Source organism: Camelus bactrianus, chromosome 19, assembly GCF_048773025.1.
Source record: "Camelus bactrianus isolate YW-2024 breed Bactrian camel chromosome 19, ASM4877302v1, whole genome shotgun sequence".
NCBI classification, from domain to species: Eukaryota; Metazoa; Chordata; class Mammalia; order Artiodactyla; family Camelidae; genus Camelus; species Camelus bactrianus.
Genome location: NC_133557.1, coordinates 38,174,666 through 38,194,931, shown reverse-complemented (window position 1 = coordinate 38,194,931; position 20,266 = coordinate 38,174,666). Strand labels below are relative to the sequence as shown.

At 38.6% G+C, this 20,266-nt stretch overlaps 1 protein-coding gene and 1 long non-coding RNA gene across 2 annotated transcripts in view; one reads left to right on the top strand and one right to left on the bottom strand.

Annotated features, from left to right (window-relative positions):
- Nucleotides 1–270, bottom strand: part of BFSP1 (beaded filament structural protein 1) — a 52,573-nt gene extending 52,303 nt beyond the window's left edge. The window contains exon 1 of the mRNA XM_074347839.1: nucleotides 118–270. The gene's annotated coding sequence lies outside the window, so the exon portion shown is untranslated. The remainder of the gene's footprint in view (nucleotides 1–117) is intronic.
- A 1,247-nt stretch (nucleotides 271–1,517) lies between these two features.
- Nucleotides 1,518–19,618, top strand: LOC141574101 (uncharacterized). Its single transcript, XR_012500773.1, has 2 exons — nucleotides 1,518–18,005; nucleotides 19,334–19,618. It is a non-coding gene; the product is annotated as an uncharacterized LOC141574101 (long non-coding RNA).
- Nucleotides 19,619–20,266: the final 648 nt, after the last annotated feature.

Genomic DNA, 20,266 nt, shown 5'->3' with positions numbered 1-20,266 from the left:
CCATGTAAGGGCAACTGCGGCGCGGTGGGCGGGGGCGCCACGTGGCCCCGCCCCCTCGCGCACAGGTTCCCCCCCAAACCCCGCCTCCTCACCCCTCGCTGCTGAGGGAGGACCTACCCCGTCCCACAGACACGAGGTGGTGAGGCGCTCCCGGCTCCCCCAGTCTCCAGACGGTGAGGAGGACCCCGCCCGCCCAGAGTCGTGAGCCGCCCGGCGGGGCGTTGCCAGGTCGGCCGGTTGCGCAGCAACGGCGGGCAGCGCGTGACGTGCGCAGCCGCGTTTGGGCCCGAGGCGCGCCCGCGCGCCCGCCCCCTGGTAGGCGCCCGCCCCGCGTCGCCTTTCGGCTCGGTCGCTCGGTCCCGCTGCTGTGAGGAGGACGCTCGGCAGACTCGGCGCCTGTCGGCTCCCTCTCCCGCGCCTCTGCGACCGCCGCGGCGAAGATGGTGAGCAGGAGGGAGTCCGAGGCTCGGGTTGACGCGGCCGGGGCGCCGCAGGGGTCAGGGCGGCCGGGCTAGCTCGGCGCCGGGGCCGGCGGAGGGACGCGGGTCCGGCTGCAGCCTCCGGGAGGGGGAGGGTCCCGGGCTTCGGCTGCCCGCAGACCCGCGGGGCCCCCGCGCCCCAAGGCGGCTCCCCGGCCGCTGCGTCGCTCGCTGCTGCTGCTAGGCCGCCGCCCCGAGTGTCGCCTCCGCCCGGGCCTTGGTCGCCCAGCCGGGATCGAGCACCCCGCGCCCCCTCGGCGAGCGACCCCCGGCCGCCTTCCCGGGATGGGGGCGTCGGAATCCCGCGCGGGCCTTGCTGTCGCAGGCTTCGCGGAAGACGGGCCACAGAGGCGAGTTTCGGCCCGTGAGGTCTGTCCGTCTCGATAAGGAAATCAGGCCTTTATTGAACAAGCCTGGGGGCGGAGTGGTCCCTGCGAGCAGGGCCCCGGCACGGTGAGGAGCGGGGGGCTGGCCCTGCTGGTGCTTTGTTCGTCGTAGCTGGCGGTCCGTCTGCTTCCAGCAGCGCTGGTCGAGCTCGGCAGTGGCGCTTTTAACCCTTGCCTGTCCGATCTCTCTACGTACGCGCAGAAATTTGCCTTTACCTGTAAACAGCTCGGCTCTGCCAGAATTTAGCGCGGAAGGTGTGGGCGTGATGCTGGGATGCTAATAAAAGCAAATGAAATAGCTCTTTTTAGTCCATTAAGTTAATCTGAGTCACTAAAAAGTAAACAGATGTTCAGTATATTCTAGGTGTTGGACACGGCTTAATTTACATATTCCTCCCTCTAAACTGTCCCTCTTGTCTGCTGTAAAACCGTGTTATTAACTGGACGATCAAGTAGAACATTTTGTCATTTTCTTTAGTCTGCACACCCTGTTACCATTTTTGGTCAATGACTTGCAGGCAAAGGCTTACCAGGCTTCGCTAGAAATATTACAGTGTTATTGCATCTGTCCGCCTGGAAGCAGTTGGTACCAGTTTATTTGCATAGAAAATGTTTCTACGGAATAACAATTCTGGTTTTCTTCAGGTATTGCACCTTTCACGGCTATGCAGACTGGCTTATTAGTGGAAGAAAAAGAGATGCGTTTCTTGATGACTGAAGATATGTAGTAGGAATTTGATACTCAGTTTTTTATTCTTCTTTGGTTTACCTCTGTAAACTACAAAGAGGATCAGGATCTTAAGACTTTCTAACTTCTTAAAGATTGTACTCCTTTATATACTACTAAAAGACTTTAAGGGTTTTGAGTTCACATATATTTAAGGCCATACTCTGATGTAAGTGCTTTGAATCAAGCTGGAGCTTACTTTAGTGCCTTCTGAGTTGACATAACTTTATTTTCTGTTTGAAAATAGGACCAACCCTTTTTACTTTAAATGCTTAAACTTTAAAGCTTAATTTCCATATTTCTATACATTCAAATAAAATAAAGAGTCTGTTTTATTTATGGTTGGGAAGAAGGAGGAGAAATAAGAATTAAACAAAATGGATGGATTTCAAACTTGACCTCAGGTCAAGAAGGCCTTACAGGCTACTTACAGGCCACTCTTGTTTCGATGCTTGCGGAGAGAGTTCAGAATAGACTGGCCGTTTTTAGAGGCTGCTCTTGTTTTTAGCCGTATGAGTACAGTGCATCTCCTTTCAGTCCAGCTATTAGAGAATATTGTGAAGATGGAAAGTTCCTTTATTATCTCAGATTTTAGCACTTTACCTCTGTATTTGAAACTGTTTAAATCTGTTGGCTTGACTCCAGTTTTCTAAGTTTTTTTTTAAAGATTAAATTTTAACTGCTGATGGATTGTACATTAACAAAATCACTTCCTGATACTCACCAAGTCTTCTAGAAGTACTTGGGAATAAAACAATTTGAAACCAACTCAAAAGATCACCTTGAGCACTTTAAGAAGAGATTTCATGTTTTCAAAGTCTTAGTTTACTGTGCCCCCCCCCAAAAAGCTAAAAGCCAAAACCCCAAAAAAGCAAGCCAACCTTCCACAGGAACCACGTGTACAAACTCCAAACAGAACTCTGGTGTGTGTGTGTGTACTGGATATGCCAGCTTCTAAATACAAAGATTATTTACTAGTGCACCATTGAGTTCCTAGGGTTATCTGCTCAGTAGTTCTTGCTGTTGGGAATGGATTGAGACATCGCAGGAGACTGGCCTAGCTCCTCTTGTAACCAGTGTGTATGCATTTGCAGCATAGCTGAGTGGCTCTTTGGGAAGTCAGTGTAGTCTTGTCCCTGAAATAGTAAAGGTCTACGTAGTAATCTAACCCTCAACCTTATGCTAATCAGAGCTTGGCTCCAACAAAGTGAGCTATTGGCTCAGACTGAATTACAAATGTATTCTACCGCTTGATGAGTAGCAAAAACACTCTTGCTTACAAAAATCTAGTGGAGTAGGTTGGACCTGTGTTCTTGTGCCTATTTAACATACTAGAAAACTATCTGTAAAGGATTAATTAAGTTGAGACCTTTCTGACTTTACACCAGGTTTTAAAATAATTTAAAAATTAATTTTGAAACATTTTAAGCAGGAAGGTACATGGAATAAGAGGTACCTTTGTACAAAAGAAGAAAAGGTTAACTTTTTGCCGCATTTCAGGTTTTTATGTTTACCGTTACAGCTAAATATGCATCGGTCTTCCTTATCTCAGTCCCTTCCCTCCCCAGAGGTAACTACTCCTTTGTAAAAGACATAATGTACTGGCCAGTTTAGGGGATGATTTTTGCAGGCTATTGCAATTGAGAGAGCATTAATTAAAATGAGGAGCATCTCAAAAAAAAAGAAAAAACAATGGAGCTGGTAAACTGAGGAGTTTTGAGGATGCCTGGGGACAGGTCTTAATCTTGAAGTAAGGAAGGGCAGGATCCTTTTGCTACTCTGAACACAAGATGATGGGGGTGGATTTCTTAACCGTCACTGCTTTCCAGGAGCACAGGGCTCAGGTACGTTTCAGCATAGTCATCTGAAACTACTGTATTTCATTCTCATTGATAGTTCTATGCTTTTAGCTGTACATGTATGCATCTGTAATAATTATATTGCCTTGATGTATTTTTAATTTTTATATGAATGTCATCATGCTTCCTGTATCCTTTTGCAACTTAAAAAAAATTTTGTGAGGTTTTTTTGGAGGGCGGGGGACGTGATTATTGTGACTCTGGTTGTTTATTTTACTATTGACAGTTTGTTTTATGACAGTGTAAGTTTATGCATTCACCTATTGATGGACATTTGGACATTTTCTCAATTTTTTTGCCCAGTTGTCTCTCTCTCTCTCTCTTCTTTTTTTTTTTTTTTTTTTTGGTCTACTTGAACTGTTTTGTAGTCATGGTTTCCATTGTTACCTGTTAGTGTCTATTACTTCTCTAGCCCCAGTGAGAGGTATATAGAGAAGTATATATCTGGAAGTGAAGCATGGATTGGAGGGCATGCATATGGATTTTTTTTTTTTTTTACTCTAGCAGTGGTTCTAGTCTGCATCTGATCAGCTACATTTACGAGCCTGTTTCTCAATTTCTTTTCATTACTTGGCCTTATGAGACTTAAAACCAATCTGATAGGTATGGAATGGTTTCTTGTTCTTTTAATTTGCGTTTCTCTGATTAGCAGTAGTTGAGCATCCTTTCACATGCTTATTGCAGTTTATGTTTCTACCTGCATGCGCTATCGGTGAACCTGATGTTGTGTAAATACTCCTCATGTCTCCATCTAAGCTCATTTGTGGAGCCATAAAGTAAATCCTGCCTTAAAAGAAAATCAACAAGAACATGATTGTCAAAGCCAGAACTGCATAATGAGGACTAACAGCCCTCGCCCCTGGCACCCAATTTTCTTTGCATGCCGCTCAAGCTGCTAGTAAAAGAACCTCAATACTTTTAATTCTAGCGACCTGCCCTTGAGAGGCACTGGTAGTGGTAGAGTGCAGAGTGATCCAGAAGACAGTTCACCTTTGCCCAGGGCCGTGGACATTATCATCCTCTGCTTCATACTTATCCTTTTCTTTTTCCTAGGCACTTCTTCTAGCCAAAATGTCAAAAACAAACACAGGGATATATGGGAAGACTCTACTTTGTGCTCAGATTTGCTGTGAACCTAAAACATCTCTAAAAAAAAAGTCTATTAAAAAAAAGTATACACACTACTATACATAAAATAAGTGACAAGGACTTACTATATAGCACAGGGAACAATAATCAATATCTTGTAAGAACCTACAGTAGAAAAGAATTTGAAAAAGAATATGTATGTGTAACTGAATCACTTTGCTGTACACCTGAAACATTGTAAATCAGCTATACTTCAGTTTAAAAAAAAGTAACAGCAAATAACCATAACTGTTTTTCACAAATAGAATTCGTTTAAATCAATGTGGTGTTTATAGTATACAGGAAGACTCTACACATTTATGTTTTTATGTTAATGGAACTTTATATTTTCTTTCAGTAATAAAGATACTTTGAGATGAACACCATGTTTGAAATTTGAATAAAAATTTGAAGCTCTTTAAAAACTTTTATTTTAACATATGCATTGTTTTTATCTACAGAGTAATGCTCTAATCTGAATAACTAGGCCCCATTTGTCTCTTTATTGTACTCTTTGCTATTTGCATACCTAAAACACAGAGCATAATAAATAAGTAGAAGATTGTTATTTAAACGTCTTGAGCTTCCTTCCCATGTGTTAGTATTTCTTTCTGGGTTGTCCATGAGAGACATACCCTAAGATTTATACCTAGCACTTGAAAAATATTTTAATCAATTTTTTTTCCTGTTCCTGCCTCCTTGCCTTCATGTTAGAAGTGAGTTTTCACTTGGAATTGTCTTGCTTCTAAAAGCTATCTTGTGTTCACTTTTTCTTGAAATTTTACATTGGGAGATGTATGGAAAAACAAACGTCAGATTGGTTTATCTCTGTAATGCTTTGATGAACTTGTTACTTACATTCATTATGGAATCTTCTGTTCAAGGACCCCATAGAGTTGAGTGTGTAGTCTGGAGTGATTCTTAACTCTTTAAGATTGTCTTCTAGTAACTGACATTTTAATGTTTATGTGCTGTTTACCCTGTTTCATGATTTGTTTGCTGTGTTAAAAGTGAAGAATCAATTTTTTGTAGATCTTTAAACAGCAACTGATTTCAGTAAAAAAAAAAATGCAATCAAAATTCTTAAAATCCAGATTTTAATCTATAAACTGAGGGTTTTGGCTTTTTCTTAAAAAAAATGACAAGGGACTATCAAAGAACTCTTACTTTGTTGCAACAAGGCATAGAATGAGCACTTGAAAGATAGAAACTTCAGTGTATACTATAGTAGAAAACCTACATTTAAAACTCGTTTATCTTTGTTCTTGTTCTTCTGGATCACATCAAAGGAAGACTTTATTCCTTTAAACATTTTTGCATTACTTTGTAAGTTATTCTCTTTGCCTTTACCACAGAAAAGAAAGATGAATTTTCTACCCATATTCCTTGGCTTGCTTTCAGAAATTTACCAGCTTGTAAATGTAATTAGTGTTTATTTTAAAATGGTTTCACATAGCACATTTTTGTTGGTCATTGGTATTTTTTTGTAATAATGGAGCAAAAACTAAAGCACAAGCAAATGTAAGTAAAACTTCTCTAACTTGCTAGGGGGCAAACTTTTAAGTCAGTTGTTGAAGTTGTGAGGGATTCTCAAATCATTGAATCCTTGTTTTAAGATTGTTGTAAGTTATTTTAGACTAATGTTGTCCAATAGAAATAAAATGTGAGTTACATATGTATTTTTAACTTTTTTAGTAGCCCCATTTAAAAAAAGTAAAAAGAAAAGGTGAAATTTGATTAACCCAATATATCTGAAGTATTATATCAACACTTAATATAAAAATGAGACATTTTACATTATTTTCTCATACAAATTATTTGAAATCCAGTATATATTTCATACTCAGCACATCTCAATTCAAACACTCAATTTTCATTGGAAATATCTGATACATATCTAGGTATAAAACTTACAGTTGAAAAAGTAGATTCACATACCTAAGTTGCTCCAAGCATAGTGTTCCAGTAATGGAATTGATAATCAGCTTTAAAATTTAAGTTAATTAAAGTGAAATACAATTGAAGATGCGGTTTCTCGGCTCCACTAGCCACGTTTAATGGACTAACTAAACCACATGTTAGTGGCCACCTTAATGGACCATCCTGAGACTTTGTGGATTGGCCTTTTTAATTTGTAAGGGGAAGTTAACGTTGGTACCAATACTCTTATTAATTCTATGCGTTTTTGCATATGACTAACAGTTAAGATAGCATATGAATTCCTTTTATGGCACTTACTAAGATGTTTCGTGGAACTAGACTGTTGAGCTTCATAAGATAGGATTTGTCTATGTCAATAGCAAGATGCCTCTCATAGTAGGCCCACAAGAGATGTTACGGAATGAACATGAGTGAGTGAATGAGAGGGTATTAATTATGACAGGGACAGGTTCCCACTGAGATGGATTACTTTAATTTTTATTTTTATATTTCCTATTCCCAAATACCTTTTTTTTTTTAATACACTGGAACTTGAATTTTAAGTACTAGACTAATTGAGAATAGTACCTCCCGTTTGTATATTGCATTACAGTTTAGTTCGAGTCCTAGAGTGAAAAGTCCTTTGAGATAGATAAGACAGGCATTATTAGATAGTACCTTTAAAATAATTCTGGCATATAGAAACCCCTCAGTAATGCCACTACCCTTTCTTCTCTTAAAAAATGAAATTGAATGGTATTTGATGCTCATTGAGGCATCCTGAACCACAGAAAAGCACTTGAAAGCCTAACAAATGAAAGAACAAGAAGTAATGCTATCTTAGGTAACTTGTATTTACTATATGTTAGGCGCTGTGTTACCTTATCTCACTCAATCCTTATAGCTACCCAGTGAGGTGCGTATTGTTATCATTACTGTTAAGCTGTGCTGAGAAGTGGTTAAGAGAGTGGGCTCAGAGGCTGACTTCATAGGTTTTTTTGAATCTTGGCTTTGCCACTTACTAACCGTAGGACCTTGGACCCATTAGTGACTGTTCTGTGCCTCAGTTTCATTGTTCCTCCAGAGGGGAAATGATAGTACCTACCATCACAACATTTTGGGCAATGCATATAACTAAGGCAACGCTTGGCGCATAGTAAAGTGCTTATCAGTGGTGGCTAAAATAATAACATTAAACAACCTTAGATCCAAATGAGGTTAACAGTCTTTTCTTTATATTCTGATGACACCAGTGCATACTTTAGGAACTGTAGATAAAATGAAAAGGTGGGAAGAGTGCATTAGAACATGTTTCTAATTATTTCTTTAATGTTATTTTACGTGTAGTTATATACGATCAGTTTTTTTTATGATCAACTTTTTAATTTGACTTTTCAAGTGACTTGATTCTTGATGTAAAAATATCTTGTCTTCCACTCTTAGTTATATTTTTCCTGAAGTAACTAATGGAGAATGAAACACAGTTCTTCAGTTGCCCTCAAGGTTTAGAATAGCAATTATCTGTTCAATAAATACTTGAGAAATTATTATATGCCAAGAACTAACCCAGGTACTAGGGATACAGTACTGAAAAACAGTCCTTTCCTTGTTGAAGTTACATTCTAATGTCAGGGGAAGGAGGATGATCAAAACAAAACAAAAAAATGACAGGATCCTGTCAGATAATCGTTAAGTGGTGTGAAAAAAAAATAGGGTAATCCGTTGGAAGGACTAGAAGAGTCGGCTACTTTTGGGTATATTGTTAAGGAAGAACTTAAGGGGTGGCAGTTGAACTTAAGACTTGCATGGCAAGAGGGCTAGCTAGTCACGTGAAGAGCATTTCTCTGTAAGTAGAAAGGCCTTGAGAAGAGAATGAGCTTGACATGCCAGGGACAAAAAAGGGAAAGGTTTATGTGGCTGAAATTCAGGGGAAAAGTGGGAGGAAGGTAGGAAATGGATTGTAGGCAGGTTCTAAAACTAGATGAGCCTTCAGGTCAAGGTGAGGAATTTTGAGTTTTATTCTGATTGCACCAGAAAGCCATTGGGTGGTGGGAAGCATAAAGGTCTAACGGAGTGGAGTAAGATTGGATTCATCCCTGTGGTTCTTGTGTGGAGATGTACAAAGGGGGACAAAAACTGATTAAGTGACTATTTCTGTTATTCATGATTGATGGTAACTTGGATTAGGATTGTTAGTAGTGGAATAGTGAGGAGGGATTGGATATCATACATTTTTGGGGGTAGAGCTGACAGGACCTAAGTGATAATTTGGATGTGTGTCATAAGGGAAAGAAAGACATCAGGGATAATTCCTAGGATTTAGACCTGAGCTGCTAGGTAGTTGGTAGTGTCATTGTGCTGGGGTCCTATATGAAAGACGCTAAAATAGTTTGGCAAAAATGAGGTTCTTGAAACTTTTAGGCATAACATTGATTCAGAAGTATTACAAATCATTAAAATATCTCAACTTTACATCTGATTGTTATAATAATGTATGCTTATTATAGAACATTAAGAAAAATTGAGTTTTAACAACAGTCCTATCCAAAGGTACATTGTCTTTTAGGCCACTTAAATATATGCTCATTCTTTGAGTAAGTAAGTGTTAGATACCTTCTAGGAACCAAGGACTGTTGTAGGCTCTGGAAATTCAACAATATACAAGACAAAGGCCCTTTCCCTAGGAAATAAACATTCTAATGGGAGAGACAGGTAAGAAGTAAGTAAATAAATGAATAAGATAGTTGAAGATTGTAGTAAGTACTGTAATGGAAGTAAGGGAAAGAGTGAGTATCTGGAGAACTCCAGTATAGATTTTCGCACACAGTACAGCTCATCTGTAACAGTTTGACATCCTTTATTTCTCATACTGCAGTGTGACAGGGGTGCCAAGCTAATTCAGTGCGGGACAGAATAGTGTCTTCAACAGATCGTGCTGGGACAACTGGATGTTCATGCAGAAGAATGAATTTGGACCCCTGTTTCATACTGTGTACAAAATTTAGCTCAAAATGGAAAATAGACCTAAATGTGTAAGAGGTAAACAGGCATAAATCTTTATGAACTTGGATTAGGCGGTGTTTTTGGCAATTTTCTTGGTATGTTTAGACAATGACATCAAAAGCATAGGTGCCAAAAGAAAAATAAATTGGATATTATTAGGATTAAAAACGTGTTTGTATCGAAGAATACCAACAAGGAAGTGAAAAACAACCTGCAGAATGGATTAAGTATTTGCAAATCGTATGTCTGACAAGGAACTTGTACAATATATAAAAGACTTACAACTCAACAATCAGTTGTATGAGCAAAGGCTTTGAACAGACATTTTCTAAAGAAAATGGTCAATAAGCACATGAAAAGATGGTCAAAATTATTAGCCACTAGGGAAATGCAAATCAAAACCATAATGAAATCCTATTTCACACCCACTAGGATGGCTATGAAAAAGACAACAGTAACAAGTGTTGGCAAGGCCGTGGAGAAGTTGGAACCTTCCCTCATACGTTGCTGGTGGGCCTGTAAAGTGGTGCAGCCGTTTGGGAACATGGTTTGGCAGTTCCTTCGGAAGTGAAACTTAGGAGTTACCATCTGACCCAGCAGCTTCACTCTTAGCCAAATGAAGTGAAAACGCATGTTCATATAAAAGCTTGTATATGAATGTTCATAGTGTTATTCATAATAGTCCCAAAGTGGAAACAACCCAGATGTCCATCAGCTGATGATTGGATAGATAAAATGTAGTATATCTATACAATGGAATATTATTTGGCAGTAAAATGAAATCAAAGCTGATACATGCTGTGACAGGGATGAACCTTAACCCATGTTAAGTGAAAGAAGCCAGTCAGAAAAAAGACTGCCTGGAGGGGAGGGTATAGCTCAGTGGTAGAGTGTGTGCTTAGCGTGCACGAGGTCCTGGGTTCAATCCCCAGTACCTCCATTAAAAAATAAGTAAATCTAATTACCTCCCCCCCTGAAAGCAAACAAACAAAAAATAAAACCCTTAAACGAAAAGACTACATATTGTATGATTCCATACATATAAAATATCCAGGATTGGTAGATCCATGGAGACAGGAAGTAAATTTAAATCCGGTATTATATGTAATGCTCTGTCATCTTTGCACATAAATCTTTGCCTTCATTTGCATTGTTTGTTCAAAATAGAGTCCTAGGTATGCAATCACTGAATCAAAAGTTTTTTGTGTGTATGTATTTCTAACTTTAAAAATATGCTCATCATAGAAAACTTGGAAATTCAGAAAACTAGAAAGTAGGTAAGTCACTTAGAGGTGAAATTTCTTTTCTTTTCTCTGTACTATTTTACTGTACATGAAGCTTTATATCTAGCTTCTTTTTTCACTGTTTAACACAAATCATAAATATTTCCCCCATGTCATTAAAAACGTACCATTAACATGATTTTAAAGGCTGCATCAGAAACTATCCTATGGATATACTATGATTTTCTTTATAATTCTCCTGTTTTTATTTGGGCTGTCTGATTTGGGGGATTATGCAGATTATTTCTTCAGAATAAATTTCTTGAAGTAGGAATACTGGGTTAAAGGGTCAAAGAGTTTAGATAATTTTAAGGCTTTTGGTATAAATGGCCAAATTTTTTTCTGAAATGCAAGAATGAGTAATGTAATTGCTTATAGTAGAAGATGAATTTAGAAAGGTGGGTTGGTTCATATAAAAAAGGGCCTTTTATGCTCTGTTATTGAATATGGACTTTATCTTGTAGGTGGTTGGGAATTGAAGATTTTTAATCTTGGGTATGGTAGAAGATTTTAAGAGTAAAAGGAACTGATCTAAAGTACACATTTAAGGAGGAATTGGTGGGGCTTAGAAACTGAGCATGACCATGGAACAGGTAGATCAGTTAACCAACAATATCAAATCTGTTTCCTATCTTAGGTTCATTTACATGCTAGCTGATCATCCAGAGAGAAGCTAGATTGTTAAACGAAGACAAAATCATTCACTGTTAGCTTATGTTATGTTCAATATGATCTTTGTCAAAGGGGAGTAGAGTATTTTTTATATTGTTGCTCTTAAAGTAAAAACTAGAGTAATTATTTTTTCCATTCAGGATAATTTACATGAAGTGAAATTCACCATTTTTAGTGTAAAAGTGCTGCAAATTTTGGCCAACATGAAAGTTGTGCTACTACCACCACAATCAAAATACAGAATAGTTTCTTCACCCCAAAAAAGTCCCACTAACACTCCTTCCATCCCAGCAACCGCTCATCTGTTTTTTGTCCCTATAGTTCCACCTTTGTGAGAATGTCGTATAAATGGAGTCTTTCGGTCGTACACTTTGAGTCTGGCATCTTTTCACTTGGGATAAGGTGTTTGTGCATCAGCAGTTTGTTCCTTTTTATTGTGAATAATACTCCATTCCCATGTTGAGGAATGTATTCTTTAATTGTTTCCTGTCTTAATGAAAGATACTGTAAGTAGGTAGGCAGAATATTGTAGAGTTCTTTTTTCCCTAATATTGATAAATGAAATATTTATTTTCTCCACCTTGAGTAAAACCACTAATAGATACATCTTATTATTAAATAGTGCCCTTTTAATTTTTTCAACTGCGCAATCAGATGGCTATTTTATAAGGGTGTGGACTGCAGAAATTTTTAAAATGTGTCATTGTGTTACAGGATATTGATTTCTTAAAGGTCATGCTCTTTGCATATTAGTTACTGTATACGTTAATGTCTCTTATCTAGATCTTATCCTGAAATTAAGTGATGCTTACATATCAAGCAGTTTTAGAAATAAAAAAGTATGTATGTGACTTTTAAAACAAAATACTAATTAGAAAACTTAAGTAAACATTTATTAAGTCATTTCAGTTCTGGGTCGATGGGGGGTTGTGTGTATGTGTTGGGTAGAGGGCATTGATAAAGATACCAACAGTTAAGTCTCTGTGGTTTTGGTTATTTCCCTGATGATCAGTGATGTTGAGCAGCTTCTCAAGTAACTCTTGCCCATTCGTACGTCTTTGAAAAAAATGTCTGTTCAGAGCCTCTGCCCATTTTTTAATCGAAAATTTTTTTTCGTTACTGAGTTGTGTGAGTGAGTTTTTTACATATTTTGGGTATTAACCTCTTATAATTCACAAGATACGTGATTTTCAAATATTTTCTCCCATTCAGTAAGTTGACTTTTCATTTTGCTGATGGTTTCCTTTGCTGTGCAGAAGTGTTTTCGTTTGATATTGTCCCACTTACTTATTTTCGCTTTTGTTTTTGGAGTCAGATCCAAAAAATCATCACCAAGACTTGTGTCAGAGAGCTTTCCACCTGTGTTTTCTTTTAGGAGTTCTGTGTTTCAGATCTTACATTCAAATCTTCAGTCCATTTTGAGTTAATTTCCTTATGGTGTAAGAGATGCAGTTTCATTCTTTTGCATGTGGCTGTCCACTTTTCCCAGCACCATTTATTAGAGATTGTTCTTTCCCATTGTACAGTTGACCCTTGAACAGCATGCATTTGAACTGCATGGGTCCACTTAGACACAGATTTTTTTCAGTAAATATGTGCTACAGTACTACATGATCTACAGTTAGTTAAATCCACAGATGGAACCACAGATATGGAGGGCCAACTCTAAAATTATATGCAGATTTTCAACTGCACAGAGGGTTGGCACACCTAACCCCTGAGTTGTTCAGGAATCAACTGTATATTCTTGGCATCTTTGATGTAAATTAATTGACCATACATCTGTTAGAATGTATGTTATTAAAAGGACAAGTAACAAGTGTTGGTGAGGATGTGAAGAAAAGAGAACCCTTGTGTACTGTTGATGGGAATGTAAATTGGTGTAGCCATTATGGAAATCAGTGTGGAGGTTCCTCAAGAATTAAAAATGGAACTACCATATGATCTAGCAACTCTACTTTTGGGCATTTATTCAAAGGAAACGAAAACACTGTAAAAGATACATGCATCTCCATGTTCACTGCAGCATTATTTACAATAGCCAAGGCATAGAAGCAGTCTAAGTGTTCCTTGATGGATGAATGCATTAAGAAAATGTCTTTTTTTTTTTTTGCTTTGTTTTGTTTTGAGATGCAGTATTTTCCTTGGTGTAAACTGAAGAACTGTACCATAAATATCTTGAAGGCAACAGTACATTTCATAAAAAATTTAAGGGATAATCATTTTTCAAAACCTGATAAAGTGGATGATACTAAGTAGAATAGGGTTGGGAAGGAAAGATACTGAGAGTTCTTGGACTTCAAGAGCATAGTCTACTAAGAGAATCAGATAACCAATAGAAAGTTAATCACAGTTATGATAATGCTGTGATAGAAGTCCTTGTATTATTCTGTGTTAGCACCGGAAAGGATGAGGAACTTAGGTTAGAGGTGGTGGTTGAGGGGCCAGGTAAGCATTGCCTTCCCAGAGGAGATGCCTGAGTTGAATCCCTGAAGGACTTCGCCAGGTCAAGAGAGGAAGGTAAAGCGTCACTCGAGAATGTGGTGTATTCAGGGAAGCACAGAGTTGTGCATGCTTGGAATTGTGGGGTACATGTCAAGGAGAAGTGGGAAAGGAGGCTGGAAAGATCGGGCATAAAGGGCTTGACATGGCATGGGTTTTATCCTTAAGGAAGTTGGCAACTTGAAAGAAAATAGTGAATACCTAGGTCTATTTGCGAGGCTGCTTACTCTCCCTAGGTTGGTTTTTTTTACCCCCTCCCCTCCTATTTTTCAGTCTAGATTTTTGCTGGCAGCAGAGGGGGAAGGCTACTGTTTTTTCTGTCAGATTTATGCAACTCTGTTGTTCCTACCTTTCCTTTCTGCCTCTCTGCCTCTCTGCCTCTCAGCCGCGTGGGAAACCTGTTAACAAAGTTAGTAAGAGTCTATAAAATAAGATTGCATACAATCTGAGTGAGACAGATTATTTTTAGCAGCCTGGCTTTTATTGTATCTAATCTACTTTGGCTGTTGAGATGATTTTTCTGTAAGGTTTTATTCCCTTTTGTGAGGGTGTGGGTGGTGTTTCGTAGAACTTAGGTTATTGGATGAATTTTTTTCCCTACTAAGAAAGGTGTAACCATAAAACTGTTCTTATGGAACTCTTTAAACATTAATATATAGCCAGTAGAATTGCTGTTTGGTCTGCATGGGCTTCTCAAGGACATCTCTGTACTTTGCTATGAGATGAATGAAGGACTTCTAAAATTGGAAATTGGTTGTCAATTTAACACTGTTTAGTCACCCTGGTTTCAGGGAATGAACCAGTATATTAGGGCAGAGAGTTAACTTGGAACATTTTCTGGATCACTGATAGCCTGTGTGGTGACTGTGCAAATGACAGAATGGTGCTCTCTCTGGGTGATGCAGCCTCAGGGGACAAGCAGATGGCACTTCTTCCAACAGTTGAAGCCCTGCAGTCACCTCTCTTGGCTAGTGGGACATGAGCTTGAATTTAGCTCGTTCTTGCCCTGTTGGCCAGAACTGTTAAGCAAGGCATGATCTATAAAACCACACTCAGCAGCTCCGGACATTTTGTGCTTAGCAAGGGACTGAGGATTTGCTGTGTGCTTGCTTGACTGCTATTTACTTACTGGCAGGGACAGATTTTAGGACAAAGCCTATTAGCTCACTATAGGCCCCAGTTTTCATCATTGAGAATTTGATTCACAGCTGTGGATGATAGTTGTGCCGAGGATAATGGTAAGAAGTAGCTTAACTGAATCTTGACTGTGTTAAAGAAGACTGTTTTCATCTGAATGCTCTTCATGTCTTTGCTGTTCATCCATTTAATGGTCAAGAGGGATACATCAAATGTCAGTATGGTTTTTTAATTTGTAGTTCTGGTCATCAGAGAACAGGTAGAAATTACCATTTCAAGTATTAGTTTTAAGCTCTGTGGATTTCTTTCTAAGACCGTAGCATTCCATTACCCAAAGGCTTCACTAAAAATTGTCCACATTGGTAACTAGGAGTTGAAGAAGCTCTAAACAGGTTTTCTGGTGAATAATACTAAGAGTCTTTACTTACTGAATGGTACCATTGCCAGGCACTGTGTATAGGTGATTTACACGTGTTGTGTTGTCAATCATCTTGCATTAGGATTATCATAATTTACATTTTTACAGATGATGAAATTGAGGCTTAAGGAAGTTAGCTAACTTGCTCCAGTTACAGGATTTTTTAGTAAGTCTGATTAAAACTCATGGTATGCATTCCCCTCTGATTAAAATGGTCTTCTAAGGTTAAATGTTCCAAATTCTGTTTATGAGAAGGAGAACACAACAATGTTTTTTTAAAAATTCAGCATCTAATTTTCTCAAATATTACCTAAAAAATATTTACAGTTAATTATAAAATTCATTTAGAATAGCCCTGTGTGTAATAATACATAAAATGAAACAAGATGGCCTCATTCAGTAAAGATATATTGCTATTATATAAACCTTGTATTTAAAATTCGTTATTTCAGTTCTTCCCCAATATCTAGGGGTTTTTTTTCTCCCAAGAGTAAAAAGAACTTTTTGTTATGCTAGTTGTACGAATGAAAATCTTAGCTTAAAATCAGGCCTTGTTTGAAGTTTTACGACTTTTTCATTTAGGTTGTTTTGACTCTTCTAAATTAATGCTCAAAATATCGCCCCCTCCACCATAAAAAGAATCCACCTGCATTTCCACCCCAGATTGCTTCCTTGCCTCCAGAAATAGTCGGCAATAATTACTGCAGTAAACTAGAATTGAAGTCCTTGCCCTTGGAGGCATTGCTTTACTGCGTAGTATGGTAACTGAGGTTCTAGATGATGAGGCATCCATAAAGCTAAATAATATACTATTTTTCAAGGCAGAGAACTACATATTTTATAAATTTGTTTATCCCAAATGTACTACTTTAGTATGTATGGAGTTAATTTTATATGTTGTTTTATGTTAAATTATTTAAAATCCTCAGTTGCATCAGCCACATTTCATGTGCTCAATATCCTTGTGCGGTGGTGGCGGCTGCCACGTTGGACAGTGCACATACAGAGCATTTGTATCATCACAGAAAGTTCTGTTGTACAGCACGGCTCTCTGGAACAGCAGGACTGAGGATTTAGTAATTCATGGTCAGGCTTCAGGGTGGTGGTGTTGGAGCATCTTGGCATCATTTACATATGGTTGCCTATTTTCCTGTTTTCAGTACAATAACTAAGCCAGAAGGACCTACTGTCCAGAGAATAAACTCCAGAATTCCAGAGATACGGGGTGCTGGCAGAGTGGAGTTCCGGAGGAGTCTGGGGACCTAAATGCTTCTCAGACTAATTCCACTCATTCTTCCTTATTTGAACTTTCAGTGGTGTTTTGGTAGGGAGACAAATTAGATGTCTTTGCTTAGCTCCTCATCTTGACGCAGTACCTATGTGGCTCTTAAACCTTAAATGTAAAAATGTGCCTGAAGCACTTGTCACTCTTACTAGTTTATTGTCTTAACATTATTGCTCAAAAGCACTGGTTGTAGTAGCCAAAAGCCTAAATATTTTGTAGTTAGTAATTTTCTGTTTCTCTTGGCCCTTGTGCCAGGCATGGTATAAATAAAGGATAATTGTGAACTCATTTTTAAACTCCCCAACTTCTTAAGAGGTAATAGGTTGAGAAAGGAACTAATTAATGCCTGTTTTCGCCAGGTGTTTGTAAATTTAAAGTTGAATTTGTCTGTTCTGCAATATCCTACTTTCAAATATTTCAGACTCCCTTAGCTTAGAGAAATAATTTTTAAAAAGTAATAATTTTCTGAGGTAAGACAATATAGTTTTCATTCCTGTTTTCTCCAAAGTGTAGTTGTCATCGATTATGGCGCCAAAGTTAGGTGTCCTACTTGAGTTTAGTAGTGTAGACATAGACCACTGTTTCTGGTGTTTTGGTGTAGGATGGCCTGATGTAAGCCATCACATTTTGATTTTGGACTGGTTCAGTTTTCTCCAATAATTGAAACTTGATGCTTCTTTCAAAGATTACCACACTTATGCCTAAATGGAGAGAGTTGATGTTTTAAGTGTGTTCTGTCCTCTGCAGTGTTAAAATACCCAGTGTTTCATATTCTTTGCGGCTTTTACTTCCCCCTTTGTGAGTAGTAACATTATTTGAAGAAGCTTACACTGATTGTATGTTGTGTATAAAGGCAGTGCCTTGATATGTTCATTTAGTCTCTGAATCAGTGTTTGATAAAAGCTGTGCCAGAGGAAAATCAGCTTTGAGATCCATTATGCTTCATGAACAGGTTAAAACTAGTCATCAAGTGAGTCAAGTAAAATACAGTGAAGGAATCATTTAACAGCAGCTATTTTTACATGGGGTGGAGTTCTAAGAGCAACTGTTATTCTCCAGTGGTCACTGATACAGAACAGAGAGAAACTGAGTTGTGGATAACATATCTTTTTAAGGTAATCAGAAGCTCCTGTTGTAATAGCAGTCTATTTTTGCTCTCAAGATTTTCTTTCCCAGCTGTGCAGCAAATTTTGGTCCTGTTTCAGAGTATCCTTTAATTGACTTTATTATTAAAACTTCGCAGTTGAATGTAAATATAACTTTTTAGAAATAAATTTAGAATTGAAACTAAATTTGGTTTTGCTTTAAAAAATAAACTAAATTTCTGGAGAGCTAAGCAGTTAATTTGTTAGTAATTAACATTTTAGAGAAATACTGAAAACTGGGACTTACGGAAGAGGTTCCTTTTCTTATTAGGTAAAAGCACGGTGAACAGATGATTCTGTATATCGGTGTTACAACTGTTTTTCTATTAAGACTCATCATAATGTCTCTTTGTGATAACAAATCCACCGAATTTGATACTCTCATAGGAATACTTAACCATCATCATAGATGAACTATATTTCAATATAATTGACTTCTTTTGTAATGCTGTATATTTTATTTTGTTTGAAATATCATTTTGAGAAAGGACCCATAAGCTTTATCAGGAGTCTGTGGCCCAAAAAATGCTTTGACTTTGGGCCTGTTAGTTTTTGTAAAGTACTCTTATCACTACTGCTTCATTACAAAAATTAAGCCTGTAGGCTAAAGTAAAATAACAGTGAGCTAAGATTTTATTATATTTCTTGAAATTTTAGAGCAACAGTGTAGTGATCTTCACCTGGAGCTTTTTGGAAATGCAAAACCTCAGATTCTACCCTGGGTATTCTGAATCAGAATTGCAAAATCTGCATTTTAACAAGATCCCCAGGTGATAATACTGATCAAGTGCAGTCCCCTAAATAAATCAGTTGAAGGAACTCATTTACTTGGACATGTTAAATGATCTGCCCAAGGTGGCATGGCTGGCTGGTGGAGAAGCTTGGGTGGAGCTTTTGCTCTCGTGATTCTGGTGCTTTAATTTCAAATTATCTTCTTTTGGCCTCTAAAATGTCAATAAACTGTAGTTACTTAAGGATTGTTTTACCTTTTTTCCATCCCACTAGTCTTTACCCCAGCTTTCCAGTTCACCCCCCAGAATCAAAGGTAGAAGAGCCCTGCTGGTGCCTGTGAGCCAGTGTGGCAGGGAGGGAGGCAGCCGGCCAGGCTGATGCAGCGGTCTCCCCTGCCTTCTCAGTCTGCCCTCAACTTGATAAAAATCATTGTCAGGAATCTAGGGACCAGTTGTTTAATCTTCCATGTCAAGTATATTCCCAGTTATGTACTCGGTAAACCAAGGTCTAACAAATTTAAGTGTGTTTTATTCATTTCAGTTGAATGTAATATACATGTTACCTGTGGATTTTGTATTACTTTCAAGGGCAAAGTTGAGTATTATACTGTTACTAGTCATAAAAAACTGTACTTCTTTAACGTCAAATCCTCTGCAGCCATCATCCTGGGAAGATTAGAGCAAGTGAGCGTCTGGTGGTGTTTCCTCAGCTTCCTGATCACTAAAACAAGAACTTTATTCTGACGCCTTCCTTCCGCCTTCCCTTTCCCAGCCAGTGGTCGTCAGGTGCAGTTGATTGTTACCTGCACAGAACCGTTCCGCCCTCCGCCTGTGCTATTCCCACTGCCCTGGTGATTCCCTTTGGAACTCCCTGTGGTAGCTATTCTAAATCTTTACCCTTCCCCTTCCTATTTTAGAGGAATAAAGGTATGTTCTTCCCTAAGACTGACTTCCCTACCTGTGCCCTGGGTCTTGTCAGTCTCTTTAGAGTTCTGTCTCTATTGGCTGTGAGTGATTATGAGTGTCCTCTGGAGCCAAATTGCCTGAGTTCAGACCTCACTTCTGTCAGTTTCTGTGTGATCTTGGCCAAGTTATTTAATCTTTCTATGCCTCAATTTCCCCATCTGTAGGGTGCAAATAATAATAGTAGCTGTCTCAGAATTGTGATTTAGAAGTGTCTGACAGTAGAAGTACTCCATGTATTTTCCTTTTTCTTTAGGGCTGTGGCTTGCTTTCTCTTGTTCCTTCAAGCCCTTAAACTTTGAGTGTGGTCACATCTCCCCAGTTGGAGACAAATTCCATGAAGTCAGCATTCAGTCTTTCTCCTTTCCCTTCGCCATTAACTACTGTTTGCTCTGCCTCAGTCCCCTGGGTACCCCCAGCCCGTTACCCTGGACTTTATTCCTCCAGTCTCTGGAAATGCTCAGAGGCCCAGTTGTCAAGCCCAATGGTTTGTTTTCAGTCATTCTCAAATTTTGCGGTTTCTGGTATATTGACGAACTCTCCTGAAAATGTTCTCCCTTGACATCTAACATGCTGCTTTCTCCCTCATTACTTTTTCTTCTTAGCTTTCTGATTATTTCTTCTTAGT